Raw genomic sequence first — 25,791 nt, 5'->3', positions numbered from 1 at the left:
TATAATATATATATTGATATATTCATATATTTTTTAATATATAATTCAGTATTATAGTTCCTGGTAATTTCATAAAAAAATAGTATAACTCTTTGTTATTAATTCCTCTTTGATTTGCATACTTACCGAATTTGGTAAAATTTACTTACTGCTATTGCAAGTCAATCAAAACGTTCAGATACATGGATACAGTGTATATGGGGATAGAGGAGGAGATGGGGATACATAGTTACATTTTCCATCTTTTGTATGTTATAGGGTAGCAGTTTTGAAATTTCAATACGTTGTCAAGTAATTTTGTTACCAGCATACGAAAAAGAAGATATTAAAATGTCGTTTATTTAAAAAATTTCTATTTAAAAATTCTTTCGATTGGACTTAAAAGATTCTTCCTATTTTTATCTATTCTATATTGAGATATATTTCAATATTTCTTTGTATAGATACAAAGTGACATTACAATCAAGAAATTAACAAATATGTATGTAGTTATCATGATTTTTCCTATGGTCTTCATACGTTTCGAATAGTATGTAATTTGCGAAAGTATGAAGAAAAGAAAATGCTTTCTTAAATAGTTTAACTTGTAATATAGTAATGGGTAAAATATTAAATTTATAGATGGAAAATATTTCTTCAACGGCTTAACATACAATTATTGACTGTAATGTGAGTACATATATCGTGTGAAAAATTTTATATTAAAATGTAGAAGAATGAGAGGGATGTTATCTAATGCAGAAGAATGAGAAAAGAGTTGAGGAAGGACGAAACAACTAATTTTTCAATAAATATCTTTTATTTGGTTCGAATATCATGCGAAGCAAATAAATTAGAAGTAACATACTATCGTCGATTTACAGATTCATGTAACATGTACATATTTTTCATGTACAGATTCAGCGACTAATACTGACTTTTGACTAGTAACATAAAACTAAGAGCCAACTAAAAAGCGTTTGCAAATTATAACGATTATGGCACATGGTGGTCTTAACAATGCTATAGACGTGTATATGTATAATTAAATTTCGTCTACAAAATAAATAATGTGATATGCAATAAATATAGCGCTTGTATGCGTGCGTAATATGTATATCCAAGCTGAATTTACAGTTCGATATATGGTTGTTATATGTATTTCGATACGATATTCGGTAACATTTGAATGGATTTGACAATATTCAGTGATCAACTCCATATATTTTGATCGCAGTGAATATCATTTAGATTTCTTCTAAACAAAAATGACGTTTATATCGCAGTTGTGATATTTACCGTACATTCGAGTAGCCGTGACTCGTACGATATCCTTTGATCATCGATCCGAGCAAATAGCCACGATCGATCTTGACGACGCGACGGCGCGGCTAGGCGCGGCGCGGAGCGACGCGGTGTAATAACACCTGGTCTCGCTGGTGGATATATGGCTTCGTATTTTCACCAAGTCGCGTCGCAACTTCCCGCGTTGGTTCAAAACGCGTCACCTCCGCGGCGATGGGGTCGTAGCAAGTCGGCTTTTTATGCCGTGCAATGGTATTTTTCACGGCATACTTTGCTGATACTGCTAGCAAACTCGATCGAAATCTCTTGCACTGTTAATGACTTCTCTTATTGGCTTGCTTTCCCGCGAGGACACGCAAAGAGGATGAAACAAAAAAGCAAAAACGGAGAGAAAGAAGAGAATCACAACATTTCACTGGTTATCTTCCTCGGTGGTTCACTTCCTGCCCCAGTGTAAAACCCCCCTGTGGTTGTGCGTGCATCTGGTCAGGGAACTATTGCTACCCTTGGAACTGCCACTGTCGGAACTCGACACACTTTCCGATCTTCTGATGGATCTTTTCGTCGGATCGAGTAACTTGTCCAACATCTGTCGTATAGTACTGTGTTTGCGGTTAAACGGGTTGGTGTACATGTTTGATTTCTCTTTGGGCTTACTTTCAAACTCGAAATGAATCTCTTCCGATACGCGTTCCTCTTCAATCGGTTTTATCAAGAGAAAACGTTTTCTCGGTCGCGTGATTAACACGCTGCGTATCACTTTTTATAATTCGAATGTACGTTTCACAGTGAAAACTAGCTGAACGGCTGCACTGGACTGAAATTACTTTAACCTCGGTCGCTCTTCGAATGGTCGCTAACCGTTACTCGCTGTATTTATGTAGCCACGACGCTCGGTAACCTTCGACCGAGCTCGGATGAGATCGGCTTGCCGCGCCGTTTCACAATTATCTTTCGTTACGAGCAAACGACTAAAATAATGAAACGACAAACGGCCGATCTACAGGTGCATCAGATTCAGGAGATATGTACACACATGCTACGACAAGTGGCAAGTGCAGTCGCCTCTGGTTCCGCCAGAGAAGATACACTGGTGAAAGTCAAGGGTAATAGGTATTTGTCCACGTGCCGCAACATGCATATTCAATGCTTACTGTTTATGAGTGTCGCGCCGTTCACGTTTGACGCACACGCACCGGTAGAAAGGGGAAAAAGGAAGGCAAGAAATACATTGTGTTGCTTTGTGATTAGACATCTGAGTGGTTTTATGTTGATTCTCGCACGAAGAGCCAACGGATCTTGTAAAGACAGGAAAAAGGATGAAAAAGGAAAAAAGATGAAAAAGGAAAAAAGATGAAAAAGGAAAAAAGATGAAAAAGGAAAAAGAACTTTGCTTCGAAAAGATGACCTATAAATGCAATGTAGATATTCCAGACTGAAATCTGATAAAGATTCTTAGAATTAGCGAATTTAGTATCCAATAAAGATTTTTAGTTTTGGCCTATCTATTTATGAATAGTTATTTATAGGGAAGGTTATGCATATATTCTGCTGGTTAAAGTGAAGAACCTTATATATAATAATCAGGAGTGATAAAAGAAGTGATTTTAATTCTGCTGCTCCCTTTTGGTCATTTCCAATCCAATAGTACTTTTCTGACGCTAAAGATATTTGGAGTTTGAACGTAATGTTATTATAAAAAGAATCCTTGCGCGTTTCTCGTTTCAATTTTACATTTGCTAAAATTTTTTTTTTTTTTTTTATTTATTTACCTTTTTACAATTTGTCCAGTAGGACATTTGGTAAAATATTATAGCTTAATGATATAGTATTATAACATGTGGATGGCTACCCCCAGTGGGATACCATCTTCGAATTTGATTGATTTAGTTCTTTAATTATCTCAGATAATACGTGTTTGTTAGGTTATGTCCTTTGTGAGATCTGTTGGGTGTTTCCTTTTTAATCTTCTTTTTATGCTTGATGTGTCGACCGTTTCCGCTGCCAGCCGGTTTGGGTGCGTTGCTATTCTTTCTCCGTGCCTTCTTGCACTTTTGTTAATCTCCTCCTTGACCGTTGGTATTCCCAGGTCTTTCCGAATGTCCTCGTTCCTAACGTACCATGGCGCGTTTACTATTGTTCTGAGTATTTTCGATATTTGCTAAAATGAAAGCGAGATTGAGATATAAAAGTTCCAGGATTACTACATATAGGATTAATATATCATAAAGAGATAATTCACTTTCTGCGGTATTTATTATTTTTGGTTAAATAAAATTAAATATAAGATTGAACATGTACCGTACCAAAAATCGAATCAAATAAATATTATAATATAAGATATTTAATCAAAGTATTTTAAATAAATATAATTAACCTTCATACCAATCTTTAATTTGACACGTGTTATATAAAAAATCCGATATTTATTCGAACCTTTATTTCTTCGTTACATACAAAGGAATATTTGTCAAAAGACTCGCTACAATTGCTTTTCAATAAGCCCTATCGCTACTCAGAAAATGTAGATTTTCTCAATATACATGTCGGAGATGAAAGGACACCGGAGCCTTCCCCTGGAACTTCGGGAAAATCCGCAAAATCCGCAAAAATTAAAGTTTACAGTTGTAATTAAACAATTTGCCGTCATTCTGCCCAATTGTACTTGTTTGCGATTTGTGATAATAAACTTGGGCTCAAGGCGACCATCAGTCGCCGAACGTAGCCGCGGTCAACGGGACGGGCGCTCCGTCTAACAAAGATGCGGAGTGATGTTATGACCCTCATTAAAGGAAATACCCATAGAGGTACCCGACAGTAAAACATGCCAACGGTTCCTTCGGACAATGAATACCTGATGTTGAGGCACGTACACAGCATAGGTCCAGTTAACCCGAGGACCCGCTATAAATTCTGGGTTTTTTCGGCAATTAAGATTTTTGCAAACGGACAGGCAGGCTTTGTCCCAAATTGACCAGTCGACAGCGACGTCAATCCGAGGATCTCGTGTACTTAGACACCCCACCATAGTTTGCCTCGGTGGCGTCGTTGGGACGAAGATTCATTCTTTCTTGAGATCTCATCGGCGAAGGGAGTAGCGCCTTACGATGAGTGAATAGTACACGTTTGAGTCAGAGCAAGTATATCTTTCATCCCGTTGACCGTGGATTCGTCATCGAACCTAAGACCAACGTCACTAACATCGCAAGTGCCCAACCACCGCTGTTGATTGTCGAATCGGTAGGGTTCATACTCATAGTATCAGGCCGTATCTTCGTTATAACACAACGATGGCCAACTCCAAGGGAGGTCTATCAAACGCCCACAACCCTGTTCCTGACTCTTCTCCGACATATATATGTCGGATCAGGATTCGAATTGTGGGCGCGCGACGACTCTTCATGTGGACTAGCCATCGTTTCACAAAGCCGAGATTTTATTTACACGTATATACAGGTCTATCACTAAGCTTAACAAATAATAAGTACAACTAATAATAAGTCTAACAAACACTAAGCCTAATAAATAATACGATCTACGAATAATTAAATTAAATAATACTATTAGCAATGTTTGAGTTCAAACGAATCCACGGTCACCGGGATAACTCCTTACTAAGCGAAACTAACTTAGACGCAAATGCGATCCTCGAAAACGCTCGATGTATCACTCTCCAAGGCAATCGCAAGAATGCCAGCCTCGTGGAGATTTTTCTCCCTGTACGATTGCATTTTGTTTTCTATCCCCGTTTGGAAGCATCGAGAAGGTTCCAAACGCCGTTGCTAGGCACACTCGTTGGAAGCATCGAGAGAGTTCCAAACGCCGTTGCTAGGCAGTTTCTGCCTGGAGTTTTGATTACTAAATACAATGTATGTCCCATTGCATCGGCACCTCCGAGGCAACATCACACGTGGCTCGGCCCGCTCTCGAGGCCGCATGCCGCCACAACCACACTTCTCGGAAAACACATACAACCACTCCAGACCTCCGTTAGATAAAACATCCATCCCGTGACCGTGGCTACGTTCAGCGACCGATTGTCACCTCGAACCCAATCTCGCTTATTACAAATCTTAAACAATTACAATTATAATAAAATCTAGGCTAAGGTACTAGAGGATGTTCCCAAAATTTCCAAGGAAGGGCTTCGGCTTTCCTTTCATCTCCGACACGGCCATCCTGACTATCACACGTCCTCGGGTGTACCTTCGTCAACAAAACAAAAGGAAACAAGATTAGTGTCATTGTGATTAGCATTCAAAGTGCCAGTTGCATTCTGCGTGCTTTCAGTCGGGTCGTAATGACATGACGGACCATTCTCGATTTCACACCCAAATGGGTCTCATCCTTCGAATCGCACATACTCTCAAAGTTCGTTACATAACCAGCTTCGTAACACGATCGCTGTCAACACTAGACCGCCTCCAGCCTCGTGACATTGTCACTGTCGGTACTAGACCAGCTCCAGCTTCGTGACATCGTCGCTGTCGGTACTAGACCAGCTCCAAATCCGTGACATTGTCGCTGTCGGTACTAGACCAGCTCCAACCTCGTGACATTGTCGCTGTCGGTACTAAACCGGCTCCCAGCTTCGTGACATCGTCGCTGTCGGTACTAAACCGGCTCCCAGCTTCGTGACATCGTCGCTGTCGGTACTAAACCGGCTCCCAGCTTCGTGACATCGTCGCTGTCGGTACTAAACCGGCTCCCAGCTTCGTGACATCGTCGCTGTCGGTACTAAACCGGCTCCCAGCTTCGTGACATCGTCGCTGTCGGTACTAAACCGGCTCCCAGCTTCGTGACATCGTCGCTGTCGGTACTAAACCGGCTCCCAGCTTCGTGACATCGTCGCTGTCGGTACTAAACCGGCTCCCAGCTTCGTGACATCGTCACTCCCAGTGCCTGACCGCACTGAACTCCGTCCCATGGCCGCACCTGGGCTCATATAATTCTACGATCCTCTGGGATCGGGGTACTCACATCGCCATGGTCACTGTTCTCGTCATCACAACAGACATCCAACTCCGCAGGAATGCGACTATCCGGCATTTTCCTTAACCTGTCATGACTGTACTTGTATGACCTTTTCCCATCCAGTGTTTTCAAGGTATATCGGTCTCCTTCCAGGACCTCCGATATCACAAACGGACCCCTGAATTTTGGATCCAATTTTGTCTGGTTCCTTTCTTCATTTTGGCGTAGTACCAAATCACCAGGATTAAACCTAACTAATTTAGCTTTGGTTTTATCGAATCTCTCTTTGTCATACCTAGCACTAGTTTCCATCTCTTTTATTGCCTGTTGTCTTACACTGGAGATATCTATTTCTTTTTCCTCGATGTTATCAGGTAGTAATAAGTCATACGGTCTTGCTGCTCTACCAATCAATAACTCTAAAGGACTCGATTTGGTTACGCGGTTGATGGTGCAATTCAAAGCCAATTGCATCTCCCCGATCGCGTCTTGCCATGAACGCCCGGTCGTTTCTACCGTTGTGAACATATTTTTTAACGTGCTCATAACACGTTCTACTTGCCCATTGGCCCTACTTGCACCGGTCGCGATCAAATGAACTTTGATTTGTTTGCTTGCACAGAATTCTTGAAATTCCCGGCCCGTGAAACATCTACCCTGATCTGCTATTATCCGACAGGGACTACCGAACAAAAACACGGCGGACTTAAGTGCCTGGATAACGCTGAGCGAATCCAATTTGCGTGTGTGATATAAGTGCACGAATTTCGTAAAGGCATCGATCAAGACGACGACATACTCTTTCGAGTCATTCTTGCCACTCAGCTTGCCCGTTATGTCCATATGCACCGTATGCCACGGTATGCCGGTCTTAGGTATAGGATGCAGTTCAGCCTGTATTTTACCTGAACTAGCCTTCGAAACTCTACAAGCATGGCAGTTCTCGACAAATTTGCGAACATACTTCGCCATTCCCTCGAACCAATAATACTCATAGAGCTTCTCGAGCGTTTTATCCCACCTAAGTGCATAATTGACTGATGCACATGGTTGATGACGGACCATCTAAAACCTCTCGGAACAATGGGTAAGCAAAGGGTTCTGCCCTTTCGTTGTACTTTACGGTAAAGTGTACCGGATCGCAGTTCGTAGGTATTCGCGATATCTTCCGCGAGCTCTTCGTTCTGTAATTTATTAACGATTTCGGAGATTTGCGGATCGCGACGTTGTTCCGCTAATAGCCAGTCTTCGGAGATCTCGGCCAGATTAATCTCTTTCTCTGCGACCTTGTCTATCATACGGCGATTCAAGTCTACGGGGTTTCGCGAAAAGAAATCTACGTGGGCCATTCGTTTACCCTCTCGATACATGATGTCAAAATCGAATGTTTGCAAATAAGCCCACCACCTATAAACCCGGTCGTTTAAGTTTACTTTGTTGCTGGAGGCTTTCAAAGAATTACAGTCCGTAACTACTAAGAATTTCCGTCCATGTAAGTAGTGTCGGAAATGCTTAACGGCGCTTACTACTGCTAGTGTCTCCAGTTCGTACGAATGATACCTAGATTCCGCGGGACTGGTCCTTTTACTATAATATTCGATGACTCTGTTTTCCTTTTCGACTCTATGCATTAAAATAGCTCCATACCCCTCCGAACTAGCGTCGGTATGTAGCTCTATGGGACGATTGGGATCAAATATCGTTAACACCGGCGCGTCGGTCAGAACGGAAATTATCTGTTGTCTTATCTTTTCGTGCCTGTCCGTCCAAGTTATGTGCTTGTTACTAGAAGTGAGTGCGTACAAGGGTTTCATCACTTGCGAAAATTTAGGAATGAATTTTCGGAAGTAAGAGGCCAAACCTATAAACTGCCTAAGCTGTGTGACGGTCGACGGTGCAGGTAAAGAATTCAAAGCTTGTATTTTTCCCGGGTTTGGACGAACTTCTCCGTTACGAATTACATATCCCAAATAAAGTACCGACGTCTTCAGAAAAGAACATTTAGCGAAATTGAAAGAAAATCCGGCGTTTACGAGAGTGTTTAGTACAGTGTGCAACCTTTCTAGAGCTTGATCTATTGAGTCGGCGATTATTAGAACGTCGTCCAAATAAACAACGACATACGAATAAGCGAGGTCGCCTAAGGCCTTGAAAATGGCTCTCTGGAAAACGGCTGGTGCATTTTTCAACCCAAACGGCATCGTCACGTATTCGTATTGACCGTCGGGGGTAACGAACGCAGTATATTCCGTCGAGTTAGGGTGAATGGGGATCTGGTGAAATCCGCTAGCCATGTCCAGGCTAATGAAGTACCTCGCACTCTGCAATCTCGCGATTTGGTCAGCAATAAGGGGTAAGGGATACCGATCCGCGACCGTATTTTTATTCAGCGCTCGAAAATCTACGCACAATCTGTCTGAGCCGTCCTTCTTCTTCACGAGTATTATAGGGCTCGCGAACGGCGAATTACTAGGTTTTACAATTTGTGCTTTAATTAACTCGTCTATCCTCTCGCGTACTATTCTTCGCTCTTCCACGCTAAGCCTGTAAGGGCTTCTCTGCACGGTGACGTTGGGATCGATTAGCCGTATTTCCAACTGGCCAGTACTGACGCGAGTACGCGGGAAACCCGTAATGAATGATTCTTTAAATTGTTCGAGAACAGAGATTAATCGATCTTTATAGTTACCGATCACATCAGTGTCAACCTCGTTAATGTTGACCGCATCTTCCGCGACTTTACCACAAGCGTTAACGACCTTTGTTTTACAAATAACAAGGCTATCTTGCGCGATATTTACGTCGAATCCCTGGCTCAAAATCTCGCGACCAATCATGATGTCGTATTTTAGGTAATCGTCAGCAAGGACATGGAAAACTATCTCCAATGTAAGATCGTTAATACGAACAGTGGACAAAATCTGAAGTGTACTCTTAACACAAGTATTCCCGATCCCCCGCATCACTACCACATCGGTTATTCTTTTACCCGAAAATTTCGAGGCTAGGGACTCTTTGATTAACGAACACTCGGCCCCAGAATCAAAGTAAAATGGATACGACTCACCCAGATGGCTTAATCTACCAGCCGGAGCTTCTACTACACAGGAGTCGATCCGGCGTTCGTCAATGGAATCGTAGTTTCTTTTCCGCGATGATGGGCAATTAGGCGCGATATGTCCCTCCTCGTGGCATTTGAAGCAGGTCACCTTCGACGATGCGGCTGGTCGTTTTTCCTTCGGGTTTCGTATATCCTGCTCCTTCCCCGTTTGTGTTTGCAGGCGACACTCCGTTCTCCTATGCCCGTGAGCACCACAGCGGTAGCACTTAATCCGAGGAACTGATAGCCTGCTGCGTTTGGCTTCAGGTTCCGTTAGTGAATTTCTTGGCGAAAATGTCGGCTGATCGTTGTAAGGGAGAATCCTCATTTCATCATGAAATTGGTCCTCCGTCCTGATATTATTCGCGAGCGTTAGTCGCCGAAAGCGGCGATCTTGTGAACTCAGCATATAAAGGGCGAAGGCATTGATCACTTCGGGCATCGTTAGATCTTGCAACTTCATCTGCAGCATGGAGCGGAGGCGACTACCGTACGCTCCCGGAGATTCAGTCTCCGACGGTCGTTCTCTGGATATCCTTATTAACGCCGAAGCGGCTGTCTCTCTGCCACCAAAACGCGAAAGAAATTGTTCCTTGAACGTTGGCCAGGTAAGCTTTCCACCGCGTACCATTTGTGAAAGCCAATGCGCAGCAGAACCCCTTAGGGCGCGATTTAGAGCGGAGAGTAACGCACTCTCTTGCATCGGGTGGTCTTTCAAAATCAGATCAGCATGAGAGCACCACGCGGATGGATCGGCGCCCGCGCCTTCGGGGTCAAAACGTGGTAACGTTGCATCCTTAGATTCCGTACTCGGTCGTTGCTCCCCCGCTTTGTGCGCTAGCGTCTGAATTAACTCGCGCACAAGGTCCATTTGCTCTTGTAGCACTTTAAACGGTACTGATCCCACTTCTGATGTCGGATCAGGATTCGAATTGTGGGCGCGCGACGACTCTTCATGTGGACTAGCCATCGTTTCACAAAGCCGAGATTTTATTTACACGTATATACAGGTCTATCACTAAGCTTAACAAATAATAAGTACAACTAATAATAAGTCTAACAAACACTAAGCCTAATAAATAATACGATCTACGAATAATTAAATTAAATAATACTATTAGCAATGTTTGAGTTCAAACGAATCCACGGTCACCGGGATAACTCCTTACTAAGCGAAACTAACTTAGACGCAAATGCGATCCTCGAAAACGCTCGATGTATCACTCTCCAAGGCAATCGCAAGAATGCCAGCCTCGTGGAGATTTTTCTCCCTGTACGATTGCATTTTGTTTTCTATCCCCGTTTGGAAGCATCGAGAAGGTTCCAAACGCCGTTGCTAGGCACACTCGTTGGAAGCATCGAGAGAGTTCCAAACGCCGTTGCTAGGCAGTTTCTGCCTGGAGTTTTGATTACTAAATACAATGTATGTCCCATTGCATCGGCACCTCCGAGGCAACATCACACGTGGCTCGGCCCGCTCTCGAGGCCGCATGCCGCCACAACCACACTTCTCGGAAAACACATACAACCACTCCAGACCTCCGTTAGATAAAACATCCATCCCGTGACCGTGGCTACGTTCAGCGACCGATTGTCACCTCGAACCCAATCTCGCTTATTACAAATCTTAAACAATTACAATTATAATAAAATCTAGGCTAAGGTACTAGAGGATGTTCCCAAAATTTCCAAGGAAGGGCTTCGGCTTTCCTTTCATCTCCGACATATATGTACGTACGTATCAGGGTTGGTGATTGCCTATATAAAATATTTGAAAAATGTTTATCTAAATAACATATTATCTTGTGTAAATTGATATTATTTTGAGATAATTATCTGTTAGTTTATTTGAATAAGAGAAAATGGTTGGAAACGAAAAGATAATTATTTTTCTTGGAACAATTTTTTGATGTCTATCTACCAAATGTACTAATTTTTTATTTTATTTGATAAATTATTTATGTACAGATGTTTGTTGAAATAATATTTAATATTTTTATATTTGGAATAATATTTCAAGTAATTTTCGATTGTATGGTAGCAACGGATTTTATAGAGTAATTAACGTTAAACCTCCCAAGGTTCTGAGAACAAGTGCTACTTTATATTGTAGCATAATAGTCGATTGACAATAGAAATGCATCAGCCAATTGAAGAAGTAGTTAGGTATATTGTTTATATATTATATTATATATATGCAAAATACAATATTTCAAATTTCAATTCACATTAAAATCTGCGTTATTTTATTTGGAAGAGCTGAAATAAAAATGGGAAATTAGTTGATAACAATTTGTTTGATACTAACGCGAAGTAGGGTTACTTTGTCTATGTTATTTTTACAATAAAAATAGGAAAACAGTGAAGATAATTTATTACTTCAAATCGTTATTTTTTATCTCTATTACAAGTGAAATTGTTCAGGAACAAACATGATACGTATTATAAAATAGGAAGATACAATTAATAAAATCACACTTGCCATAATTGATTATATGTTTAGGAGTGAGGTGTACGGTAGGATGCTTCCTTCCTCAAATTTTGAGAAACCGCATAATTAACATAGCATAAAAAGAAATGGATGTTGATATGTTCGTTAATTTTTTACCGTATTTGTAGTATTAATTCCGTATATATAATATACAATTTAAATTGTACACATTGCCACGTAATCCGTTAACCGGTGAAACCTTTTGCGATATAGGTTTTCTTGTTGCGATGTATAGCTTCTTCTCAAGAGTAACCTTAATCTCATAACGCTCGACAGAAACTGATCATTTTCTTTTCCAAAAAAAAAAAGAAGAAAAAGAAGAGAAAAGAAAAAGTATCGCGTTGAGTCAACCGTGACTACTATGAAAGTCATACGATCGATTGCTACCGCATATATTAATATCCTGCATATACGAAATGACGTGACGCGACGCGACACGACACGACGTCTCGGCCAAGTCTTTCGTAATGGAAATTTTCCAGCCAAGTTTTAACATACGTCATATTTATTCACAAAGTATGACAAATTTCTCGAAACCACATTAATTTTCTGTTATCCATGTCAATATATTCACTATATCCAGATTTCTTTCTTTTGGGAATATGGTAATTTGATTTTTACGACAAGCTACACGACGAAAGCAGACTCAAAATTCTTTGGAGAAGCTGCCAAGATTTACGCATTTTTTAAACCTCGTTATTCATTATGAGTTAATTTTTGTACGTCAATTGTACTTTATTTACATACTATTTTTTATTAGTGGGTAGATACTGATGTGTACTGAGATATTTGATATCGTTGTATATGAATCAGCTCGTAGGTAGCGTAATCTAATGTTGCGCAGTTATCGTATGATTTCAAACTTCGATTCGTAATTGAAATATTTTCAAATATCAATCTCTCTTTTAGAAAAGAGGAATTGACAAATTTTAATCAAACCTAATAGCAGTGCAACTGTTAAAATTTCTGAGACAAATCAATCATTTCCAAAATTAAGAAAACTCAAAGTATGATTTCAATTGATAATAATTTGCTAATAACTTATTATAACGGTGGATACGACTGTAAATACTCGATCTAAGAAACACGAGGGAAGTAAAACGAGATTGCGAGAAGATAGTCGATTTAAGAGGTGACATTTCCTTCGAATATTATGTGTTCTATATTAATGGCATGTATATGTTCTATATTAATGGCAAATAATTGAGAACAATTATTCAGTTATCTGACACTATCCTTTTCGCTGTTATTTTTATTAATAATTTGGATAATTCATCACTATGAAACAAAGATATGCGGTATAAGACAAAATTATAGCCCATTCAATATTTTCATTTATCATGTGTCTTTGCAAATATACACAAGAAAATATATATTTCGCCGACTCTCTATATTGTAATCTGTAATCATACTGAAAGTAGTTTTCGTGGAACCATGGTTTATCAAATCGTGTGAAAAGAAATGTAAACAGAAGCTAAAATCGACTGGGAATAAAATAAAAATGTTGGCTGAGCTATCATTTTGTCCTATACTATACCTCCAATAAATTCTCTTGCAAAATCTTCTCTTTGTATCATATTATATGTATGTATCTACTAACTTCGTGCATCCGCGTCTTTCGTTTCTTAGCTTGTGATTTATTGTTCTGTATTTGTTGTATTTATTGATTTGTACTCCGAAGTTTCTACGAATCTTTCCACGCTTAAAAAAAAAAAAAAAAAAAAAAAAAATGAAAAAAAGCGAAGCAAAAAGCAAATGCAGAGAAGAATTTTAATCTTTCGGATCTTTCCAATTAATAAATATTCTTTAATTTAAGCGTAACGCTTAAATCTTTTTGCGAATTTATATCTTTATAAGTACAACTAAAAAAGTAGAACCTAGAGATTAGTTTCATCCCATACACATTACAACGAGTACTTTACTTTCGATATTTTTATGATTTTTGATGTTTTAATACTTTTGGAGCTTTACATCAAGTTTAACAACGACACTGGGCAGAGCGAATGTATTGCAAGAAAGTGCTTTTCCCCGCAGTGTTAAGAAGGAAATTCTGGTTTAAAATATCATAGACGTATATGTATAATACTTGTTACATATATCGAAGAACAGTTGGTACATAAAATTGTTGTCCATGTTGCATGATTGCGGCATATATACACATAAATATGTTACAGCTTTAATTGAATTTGACAGTGTTTCGATAATAGACGCACATCGATGTATATTCCGAGAATTGCTGATGTTACATCGTTCTTGATAATTTTGATGCAGCCGCTGCTTAGCAATAGCGGGAAACGATAAACCTGGGTGAAATAATAGAAAGATCGTTGTCGTTCGACATTGTCGTCACGGTGTCTTGTGTCGCATGATAACTCGAGTATCGTCGCCAGCAAAGCGTAAAAGTCTCAGAGATTCGCTCGACTAAAGCAGCTCCAGGAAATGGTGGGAATAACTCTACATCTAGCATCGAGGCAAACATACGCCTACTACATATCGAGGCACTATTCTCATATCGAGCATGGTAGCGAGATAAACACATTACCGAAACACGAACGGCATATGCGTTAGTGTTAGAGTGATAAGATACGAATTCGATGCTTCAGTTTTCCTTCATAATGTATTTTCAGATAGCCAATAATTCTTTCTAACTCATTGAACAAATGTGCACATACGATGCCCCTATGTTGCTTTATTTATTATTGCATACTTGTAGCACTTTGAAACGAGAAACAGAGAAACGAATACCGTTTGGTCAAAATGACCCTGCATCCGTCATCCGGCGGTTTATAAGTATTAACATGATTACAAAAACCTAAGTAAACCTGAAAAATTGTAAGGGAATTGCCAAAACTTTTAAAAATTAAAACAATTAAGACAAATTAAAAGGGCCCGTACATTCAATATTACAATAACAATCTTATCAATTTGATAATATGAAATATCGCATCTTTCGATTACTATTTTGATAGGTTTTGACATTCGCGTTATTATTGCATTTGGTGTTATTCAGTTTCATAGATATCTACTCTCTACCATAAATGGTTTTACAATGCAAATTTAAATCTTGAACAGATTTCTTGGAGTTTCAATATTCAATCACATTTAATTTAGCTACATTTTTTTCAATAGGATTAGAATGGAAAAATTGAGAGGATCAACATATAATTATTATGATTTATCATGAAATTGAGAATGACGTCTTTAAAACGTCAGGGGTCGTTCCAAGTCCGATAGTAGACACGTTTATTTATTTTATTATATTCACAGGCCTTACGAATTTCACGATCGAGTCTTTCAGATGTTCTTATCGTTGGTGCGATAGAAGATATTTTCTTGTAAGAAAAATATTCTTGTAGCATATCGATCCCTTGATATCATTGAATAAAACCAATAAATCAAATGTTTTTCACATCACCCCAATTGAAAGAGATATTTTGAAGGAGGTATACGTATAACGCGAAGAGATCACAAATATATTTGAACAGTCAATTGTCCGTTATAAGTGTAGATTTAATACACCTGCACTAACCACTTATTATACATATCTTTAAGACATACGTTCATGTTGTACATTAATTTTTTACGAAACATACCATTAGTAAGAAATATCTCGTAACCCCTATATACATTTTTTCAGATTACTTTTCAGTTTTACCAATATAATCATACAGCTAATGAAATTCCAAATTGTCTTGTGTAACACATCCAATAAGTATACATAAAAATTTTTTATCTCAACTTTTGAAATAATTTCGTGAACAACTGTATTTTAAGAAGCAATTTGTTTGTGAAACTTACCATATGTATGTATCTATCTTGTCCGTGCGGTCTTCATTTGTAAATGGCGAATGATTTCACATTATAGAAAACATTCGATAATTGCAGAAAAAGATCCTGTGCATAATTGTAAAGTCGTTATCCCCACTATACTGTCGATGCACCAACAAGCTCGACGGTTCACCGCGATCAAGTGTAACATCTGATCTAATATCAGATATCGCTGGAACAATGTATCTAGGTATTAATTAAAATATAAAACATTTCTGCTTTTGACTCTTTTTAATTGAACCTTTACTAACGTATCTGTGAGATTTTCTTGGTTAAAACGAGACAAATCACGATATAATTTGAATTATATTTACTTATCGATATGTATTTAATTATCATGTATTAAAGTCATGGCATTATTTTCAATCAGAGAAATGTAAAATCGCATAACAAATTTTGATTTTTGAGTTAAAGGTTTCAGCTTGTCACGAGCATTAACGTTTGCTTCTTTCTCTTTCATTCGCGTTCCCTCTTTCTGCGCCCGGCACGTCTAAAATCTCAGTTTCGAGGAATAGAAGAATCGTTTTTATCTCAGCATAATTACAATAATTGAGTTCCGATATTTGTACGATTATCCAACGTTTCCTGTATATGTATATTTACATTACAACGTAGATTTTATTTAGCTTGTTAATATTATTACACGAAGATTATGTATATATTTATATGGTCGTGTAAATTTCGCTTAGTTGGTCAATATCATTAAATGTTAGCGCGCAACAAATTAATAACATCTTGTTGGATTTCTTTGCTGTGCGCTAACTGCTGCTTATTGGTATTAAAATCTTCATCGTTCGTAGTGCGCTTGTACAACGAGAAATCATAAATGAAAGACGTACAATCGCTTTCTTATGCAAACATCGTTAATGAATGATATATGTACAAGCCGTTTCCTTATGCGTAATCAGCGATTCATAAATAATCTGGGCGAGTGACGCTCAAAATAGGCACGACACTTCTTTTACGTGTGCGGAGATAAAAAGCGGTGAGCAAGAAATAAAAATTTTAATAGTTGATCGGTCTTGAGATCGTCTAGATTCCAGGATTTTAGAATGTATATTTAAATAGTGCGTCATTAGTGACAGTATCGAGACTAAAACGCATTTCAATTTATGAATATTTCCTTATGTTGTTAACGATTTTTAAAGTAATATGTGCTTGTTAAGTAAGAAGGTACAAATAGTAATATCTATATATACCTATATGTACTTGTATGATTATAATTATACTTATACATATATATATGTCGGGTTATCATTAGGATTTAAGGCCCGTAATGATTCTTCGTTTGAATTAGCCATTGTTTTACGAAACAGAGAATATATTTACGCGAATAAACAAGATTTTACAAAATATTATGAATAATGAGTTTAATAAATGATAAGATTAACAAACGATAAGTTTAACTAATAATTAGATTAAAGAATAATAAGTTTAACGAACAATAAGAGGAACGAATAATATGTCTTACGAATAATGAATTTAACGAATAATGAGATTAACGATTGATAGGTTTTACGAATAATGAATTTAATTAACGCTATTAACAATGTTCCGGGGTTCAAACGAATCCACGGTCAACGGGATAACTCTTTACTATGCGTAGAATAATTTTTAAACACAAAAATACGATTGCAGAGACACTCGGTAAATTGCTCGATGTATCACTTTCCAAGGCGATCACACGAATGAATATCTGATGAAAATCTTTTTCGCTATACGACTGCATTATATCGACATCTCTAAAGTACAATTCTATGTGATTTCTAGGGAGAACGATACAACCGATCCACACTTTCGTCAGGCAAAACGTTTATCCCGTGACCGTGGCTACGTTCGGCGACCAGTTGTCACCTCGAACCCACTTTCGTTTTCACAAATATCAAACAATTACAAATGACAATTACTTAATTACAGTTATGATAAAATCTAGGCTAAAGCATTAGAAGGCTTCCTCAAAATTGCAAAGGGAAGGCTCCGGTTTTCCTTTCATCTCCGACATATATATATACATACATACACATAGTACATGTGTACTCATAATATAGTATGTTATATGTAGACTGCGAAAGTTTATGCAAATTCATATTCGTATGTTCGTTTTTGTAAACACAATTAAAGAAATAGAAACTGAGAAAGGATTTGTTTTATATCTAGCGAATACTACAACGAGCTGTATACTTTTGATATTTTATATATCTTTAGGTATTATGTGCATTCTGTTCATATTTGCATGTTTACATTTTCAATAAATGCATAAACGTAAACAGTCAATCAAATCAAAATAACCGAGAGAGAAAGCAAGAACAGTTAATCTAACATGATTACATTGGCTATTGATTATTATCCAAGATTCAAGTGTTATAAATGTATATTCTGTATACTATTCCACTTAAGATTCCACATGTGTAAATGTATATGTCGGAGATGGAAAGACAGCGAGATTTCCCGTCCGGAATGTTGGGAAAAACCCCAATACACTAGTCCAGACTTTTACTATAGCCGCCCTTAAGTAATAAAAATAAGAAATAGTCTTAATGTGCCAATCTGACTTTATGACGATGGGTTTGGGCTCGAAGTGACATGGCAGGTCACTGGACGTAGCCACGGTCACGGGAGGGACATGTACCTGACAGAGGTATGAAATGATTATATGGCTCTCCTTAAAAACAAAGATTAACCCGAGAAGCGGGTACAGGAGTATATAAGGGCAGCCTCTTTTGGATTAAGAGAGTTAGAGTTAGAGTGTTAGAGTCGTTGGACGAATTGCCGATCGAGTGACCCGAATCGAATAGTACGTTGATACTTGTCCTCCCGTGGATCGTGGATTCGTTATCGAACCTGAATTCGTTGTCACCATCATCTCGACCATCCTATTACCATTACTCATAGCCTCTTGTAGTGTCCACATTCGTACTGATAAATATTGGCTACATTCGCGGCGGTAAAGTAAGTAAAGGTTCATCGAACGCCCCAAAATGCCAACCTCGCTCCGACATATAAATATCCGGAATCGTTGAACAATTATAACGTAGTATTTCACGATTTTAGTATTTTAGCAAATTTTCACGCGGCTATGTTCAATTTCGATGAAATAGAAAAACTATATTTTCAAAACCATCTGAAGAAAATGCAAAGTCAATTTTTCTGCTAGTACGAAAATATCCTTTTTACGTTATAGAACAGTGTTGATATAAAATATTCATTTTACTTGTAAGAAGCAAAACACGTTACCTGATATCGGTTTACTGCGTTGCGATAATATACCGGAGTAAGTAAGCATTCCTTTTCCTTGCTTACTTGTCTCCTCCTGTGCCTACTATTGTATCATTCGTATTCAAACACGACTGCGAATGAAATGATTATCTTCGTAGCAATATCGAACGTACCTATAGTATATATTATGCACGAGCATACATAAACTCGTGTTTGGGAAGCAACTGATAATGAGTATGTCCTTATTACGATGGCCTCCTTACTCATAGAGGGACCGAAGAATTTATATGACTTTCATTACGAATACCGAACAAAATTTACAAACTTTCTTTCTATCTAGGCTACTTACAATTCTAGTGAAAGCAAGCCTGCTAAAACTTTCGGAAGAAAGTTTTCATTAAAATATCGAATATTAGTCGAGAGTAAAATATATTAGACCATATGTTTTCATTTATCTCTAAATAATACGATTTTAATAATAATTTTTAGATAATAAATAGTGATTTAATACATGATTCAGTGTATCATAATACCATGTTAACTTGGTTTGCACGTTTAAGATCATTAATTTTAAACAAAATAAAGTGGCACGCAAATGCATCTAAAAAATTATCTGATGAAGTTAGAAAACAATGTAAAGATCATCGCTGACAAGCATATCTATACGTGACATACATAAATGCATAAATACATAATGTGTACTATGATTCCTTTCATCGTTCACGAGTAATTTCAAGAACTAGTAAGGTTGGTGACGCCCTTAGAACTTCAGTAAACACGGTAACATTTTGCAAGCTACTTTGAATATTGCTCTACTATATATTAGTCTATTATTGAAATAGAGAGAACTAGAAAAATTTGAAAGAGTCAACCATTAAAAGTTATGAATTTTATATTGTAGAATCACATCACATTAGAATTATGCTATAATTATAAGTTAAACGTATGATTCTCATTGAAAAACGGACAGTGAATAAATGCTTGCTGTTACGAGTTACGAAATACGTAGGTAAATAACGGTTCTCGGAAGAACGCGAAAGAGATATTTAGAAGAAAAGAATGCCAATTCATGACAGGCATGGTCATGCGTGTGATCTAGAAACTTGTTCGACTACGTTAGTGCACACCATTTGATTAATTATCATTGAGATATAGAAATGTATAGGAAAGCTTTTAAAGTGAAAGTGCATGCCTGACTTGTTAGTATATTTGGTACGTCCATGTTAGTGGAGAGATTCAATGAATAACTCTGAATTTAAGGACGCCCTAGATCACTGTTTATCGTCAAGTATCTCCTGGTCAATGGCCAAGTAGCTACATATGTATGCATATAAAAATCGCACTATTAACGGATAAGATTATCTTTACCACATTTGTTTGAAATTTGCTTGAAGTGTCTAATTAAAGAAGGTTGCAAGCTGAGTTTTATAGGATGAAGATTAGCTATATTCAAAATATTCCCTCATACGTACTGTATGTATATGTATAGTATTGAAACGAACTATTGTCAAAATACAGTGTGTATCGGCGATGATCGTGATCCGAGCTGAAAGAGGGTGATACCCTATGCAAATGCAACTGGCACCAAAAGAACTCGAGCTAAAATTTCTCATACAATTGTTTACTCGATTCGCACCATCTTTTTGTATGTCAGCTCTTCTCAAAAAGTATCTCGATTTATTTGTACACGTATGTAATTATTATACGTGCATGCAAGTATTTCATTATAATTTTATTTTCATAATATATATCAGCAAATATTATATAATGTAGCTAAAAGAATACGTAGTTATCTTCTCGATTTATTTTGTTCCCATTCGTTGAATGATTTCATACTTTATAATTGATTATATTCATTCTTACGAAGGAAAGATTAAAACGAGAGAATCGTATTCATATTCAACAAATTGAATATTCAAATACATCTACGGAAACTTTTGTTCTTTTTTCCATAGATATTTTAATATTTGAGGATTCTATAACAATTATCTGATCAACAATGAAATATGTATATTTGCTTTTTAATGCGCTGGCAAAAGTAAACGTTCTCGGTTAGTAGACGTATCAATCGTATTCGTTGTTATTCGAATTCAACTGGTATTACGTACGTCACTAGAGCAAATGAAGCAATTGACCTTTTCATTCGAAATAGTCACCAATGACGATTAACTCTTTGATATTGTTCGAAGGAATCGTGTGAAATTCTTCTGTGATCGTTTATGGAGTTTATACGAAGTGTATTCTTTGTTTTTTCTAAATTAATACAGGAATAAAGCACTCATGAGCATCCAAGGCAAATTTAATTCAGATGATTTAGATAAATTGATTGTATTTGCATAATATTACTTAAATTATAAATATATCGCAAAACATACCTCCAGTACTCGTGAAATACGAATTTCATACACATATTACATACGCTACATCATACATTACACGCTACATTATTTTATAATTTATGAAATTAATTTGTTTAATCAGATTAAATTATTAAATATAGAACGGAAAAATTATATGATTTCACAAATAGAAACTATTTTTGTTAACATTGAAAGAATTTAATTCATTCGGATATTCTTCATTAATGTCGTATTAATGTAGGTATTTGAAGGTATTTTTAGACAACTGTTTGATAAATTATCGCAGTCGTGCTGATGGCCTTTTGTATCAAAGACTTCGTACTGAAGCGAAATTGAAAAACTAAAACCATGAACACTCTATTAAATCAACTGCTCTATTTAATAATTTGATACCTGAAAGGATTACATAAAGGAGTTTTTAATTTTTCGCTCCAAGCTGAACAACGTATGTCTGTACAGAAACCGCGCACAATGAATTCTGCCTAGATATATTTATCCTAAAATTAATCAAGGCTAAAACGCACACGTATCCCACTATAATTTCCAATCTATAATTACAGAGGTCTCGGGATTTTTTTTACTAGATTTGCGACTTTTACGATTTTTACGATCCATCTAAATATTTCATTACAAGTTATAAATTTCCTTAATTTTCTTAAACTTAATTCTAAGCATATACCGTTGTTCAATAATTAATCGTTAAATACATAAAATAATTCTAATATGTCTTCGCGCGCGTACAAACAAACACACACACATACACAGTTTTAATATAAGATTATGTTAAAGTATTGTTTTATTTTAATTGTTAATTTAATTACTTACGTTATTTATTTTATAACGTCTGTAATTTGTATTTAATATAGATAGAGGTTCGTTTACTTGAACCTGCCGTGATCTTATAGTTTTTACTATGTACCTACGATTTCTCGTTCATATAATAGATTTTACATTCGGATAAATGAATTCAATGACCAGAAGGTTATTTAATCCAGCGCCAACTAAAATTTTGCTATGATTGAAATCGTCTCGAGGGGGTGGTATACCATAAATCGTAAAGGACGTGAGAAGCATTCCGATTTTTCTCGAAGTTGATATTTCAGAACATGAGATACAAAGTCTCGTTTAAATGTCACGCCTACCCTATCCCAAATCAGTGCTACTGCTATACTGAATCGATAACGTCGCGTGCGATACGAAAATGGTATAGGGGGCCAAGTGACCATCAAAATGTGGAACACGAAAAAGCATTCGATATCATGTTTATTCTATATCTCGGTGTAGGCACCATAGGTAATAATGAGAATAAACTGTAATGTAAACAACGGTCGGTATTGTAGAGAAACGCATTAGCGTATGCACACATGCCATATTTATACGTCAATCTTAACCACTTCTAACCATCTAGGCATTATAATTGTTACGCCGGGCCTCTCTGCCTGGCCCAGGTCACACACCGCGGGCCAGACGGACACCAGATGTCCGCTTTTCCGTACGGCGTACCCTCAATATCCTTAAGCACCCGTCATAAACCCGAGTCACTTGCCTGCAAAGGTCCTTTAAACAAAACAAACATCTGGTTCTGAGGAATTTCTAAACACTATTGTCTACCACGGCTGGACAAGGGAAAGTTGGTTTTTCTCACGCACGCTGCAACTTTCCTCCCACTAACCACTTTCTCTCGAGGGCAGTTAAGACCCTTCGTTTAACCAATTAAAAACGAAGCCTATTCCCTCACTCTCCTAAATAACATCGGCACCAACAAATCCGATGGTCCCGTGCGCTAGACACACCCATCCTTAGCTTTCCTCGGACACAGCATCGTCACTCAACTTCACTTCTTCTACATCGTTGGAAAAGTCAACTACTAAGTATACGCTAAAGCCCAACGGGGCAGTCTAAGCATAACGCGAGAGTCGGTCTCGGTATTGTCGAGCATACATTTCCTCTCCTAAATCTCATAGTGCTACGTCCACTAATACACTAAATCTAATTATAAGAGCCCTGCTCTAACGCACATATCTATCTTAGCTTCGTGCGACAAGTTGTTAATTACTTATTTCTCTACGTCAGTGTAATCTAAGTGCTGGAAACATATAATTTATAATTCTGTGAATCACAGGGTTATACAACCTCAATCACCCCTATTATCTCAACGGAAATCAGGGGATCGATCAATTCGTGGTGTCGATTGTTATAATCGTAACGGGGATTTACGACCCCCGTTGACGTCTCTCCTTGCGATTACGTCTCCCCGCGATTGGTCGAATAAACAATAATAGTCATCAAAGTGCCTTTTACTAGAACTTGTTATTACATTATCTTCATTATACAGCATATATTTTGCCACTGAATACTGTTATTGAAAGACAGGCCTCAATTCAGTTAAACTCATAGGACCTGAATCAATCTTAATGGCACATATTTTGTGACATACAGCTTTGCCATGACATAAAGCTGTGACATAACTACCCTACCTAAACTGTTATCACTTTCTATCCATCTTATTTCATCAACGTATTATATTAATCAATCTTTTAGTAATACCGGAACGCTATGCTGTCACATTGTCACATCATATACATTATTGTAATCGAACGAATGAAGTTGAATGGAGAAATTTGTACAAAGATAATCCGCGGTAAATTTATTTAAAATTCTTAATTAATGTACGTAGATATAGCCTATACGTGTTGTAAATTTAGCGTGCAAAAGATAAAATGTCCGAAACAATTTCTACCTCTTTATACACGTTAAAACGTAATTATCGTTATTCGATCAAAGTGAGCAGGAGATAACTCTCTGTTAATATCTGATTTACAGCTGTATGTGATTATCTTATCTATATCATACTTCCAACGATCGATTCAAGTAGTGCCAGTTAACATTGTGCCCGAAGGTCTGAGATAATAGGATTTACAGTAGGTAAGCACACCAAGGATTAAATCAAATCCTAGAGTAGTCTCTAGAGATTGGTGTAGTATCGAGATTTAACTGTACGGTGTACAATATTAGGCGATGCCAGTGAAAGGCACAAACAGAGTTTAATTCTGGTATTTAGGTTTTTCGTTTTGTTTCTCCAAACAGCTTTTTGTAATTAACAATTATCAGAAACAGTAGCCAATAATTAAGCGTAAGATAAAAAAAAGGATTATCTACTTAATGACATCTTAAAAATTAGCATAACGTAGATGTACTGGTATATAAATGATCCCTCAAACAAAAGAATGCTAGATGCGCAGAAAAGAATGAGATTTCGCGGACGTAAGAGGTTGCCTTGTAAGACATGCATAGCCTAATATAACTGACGAAGAATATTTCAAGGGTATAATTGAAAATTGTCAGGAATCATAATTGCGTCGTAATTGCAGCATTTTTGTTAAGGAACAATTTTAAACTGATTTCTCCCTGCGTTATCAGGAAGTTCGATGAAATAGTGTTAAGTGGTTTTAATTACTTACAAAACTTGGATATCTCCGGGAAGTTTACACGTCGTTCAATGACGAAATGGATGCGCCCGAGAATACAATCGTTGTTCCATCTCTTATCGTTTTCTTTTCGGTGAAAGGGTCTACTAGCAGCACGGATAGTAGCCTTTCGCTATATCAACGGCCCTATCATTAAGGCAACCAATTATTCGCTCATTTAATCAACTAAAATGGTTTTTGCAATTAACCAACTTCCTGCATATAATTCAATCTACATTATTTCTACATCTCTGAATAAAATGTTCACTGCCAGAAACCGATTAAACATTCTGCTTATACATCTCGATCGGTTTATAATAGGATTAACGTATAAGCAAAAATGAGAATTCTACAATCGTGGTTTGTATTTGAATTTCTACACGATTAGTAATGCAGTAAGTACGGTGGTAATTAATTTTACATCGAGAACGAAACGGCTAGCGAAGAATAATTTTAACTGCTCTTGTTGATAGAGTCACGATGGTGGATGCAAAGACTCGTTGTATTTACATTGCTTTAGGTACAATATGTACAGTCATTTGTAAAATTCAGGAAAGTTAATATATCAACTCGGGTAACCGTAACATCACAGATACTAATCTCCTAGGACGGTAAGAGAATTTCTATATCCGACTGAAATAAAAAGAGTTTGTCGCAATTATTTGTCGAAATTATTAGAACAACGTTAATGAATAAAGATAGGTGGAGGAAGCCCTCCTACCACGTGGATCGTGGATGACATTGCTCATGGGAAAACTCCCGCTTTCTCCGTGCTTTTTAAGAACGAACATTAAAGCCTAAGGAATGTTTGTTTTAAGGACCATCCATAAACCAAAGACTCTTAACGGGATTTGCGAGTCTTGATTGTTAGAAATAAGATTCATGGTGGATCCTTAGGTTTGTATCGAGAGTCTAAGTAAGAGTATGAGGTGGATAGGTCGTGATAGGTGCGGAAGAGCCTAGTGTGCTGGTGTGTGGAGGAGGCCGAGATAGATTCTGGTGCTGGTGTAGATGTCGCTGCTGGCGTACTGCTGCATTTTCTTTTCATTTAAGAATCGTGGAAGAAAAATC

At 37.4% G+C, this 25,791-nt stretch overlaps 1 long non-coding RNA gene across 1 annotated transcript in view; it reads right to left on the bottom strand.

Moving 5' to 3' along the window:
* Positions 1-19,014, bottom strand: part of LOC117210174 — a 29,945-nt gene extending 10,931 nt beyond the window's left edge. Inside the window, exon 1 of the long non-coding RNA XR_004488055.1 lies at positions 18,912-19,014. This is a non-coding gene — a long non-coding RNA (uncharacterized LOC117210174). The remainder of the gene's footprint in view (positions 1-18,911) is intronic.
* Between the last annotated feature and the right edge of the window lie 6,777 nt (positions 19,015-25,791).

The sequence above is a fragment of the Bombus bifarius genome, unplaced genomic scaffold, assembly GCF_011952205.1.
Source record: "Bombus bifarius isolate JDL3187 unplaced genomic scaffold, Bbif_JDL3187 scf7180000008199, whole genome shotgun sequence".
In the NCBI taxonomy this organism is placed as follows: Eukaryota; Metazoa; Arthropoda; class Insecta; order Hymenoptera; family Apidae; genus Bombus; species Bombus bifarius.
The sequence above is the reverse complement of the archived record's forward strand: the minus strand, read 5'-3'. Positions and strand labels throughout refer to the sequence as shown.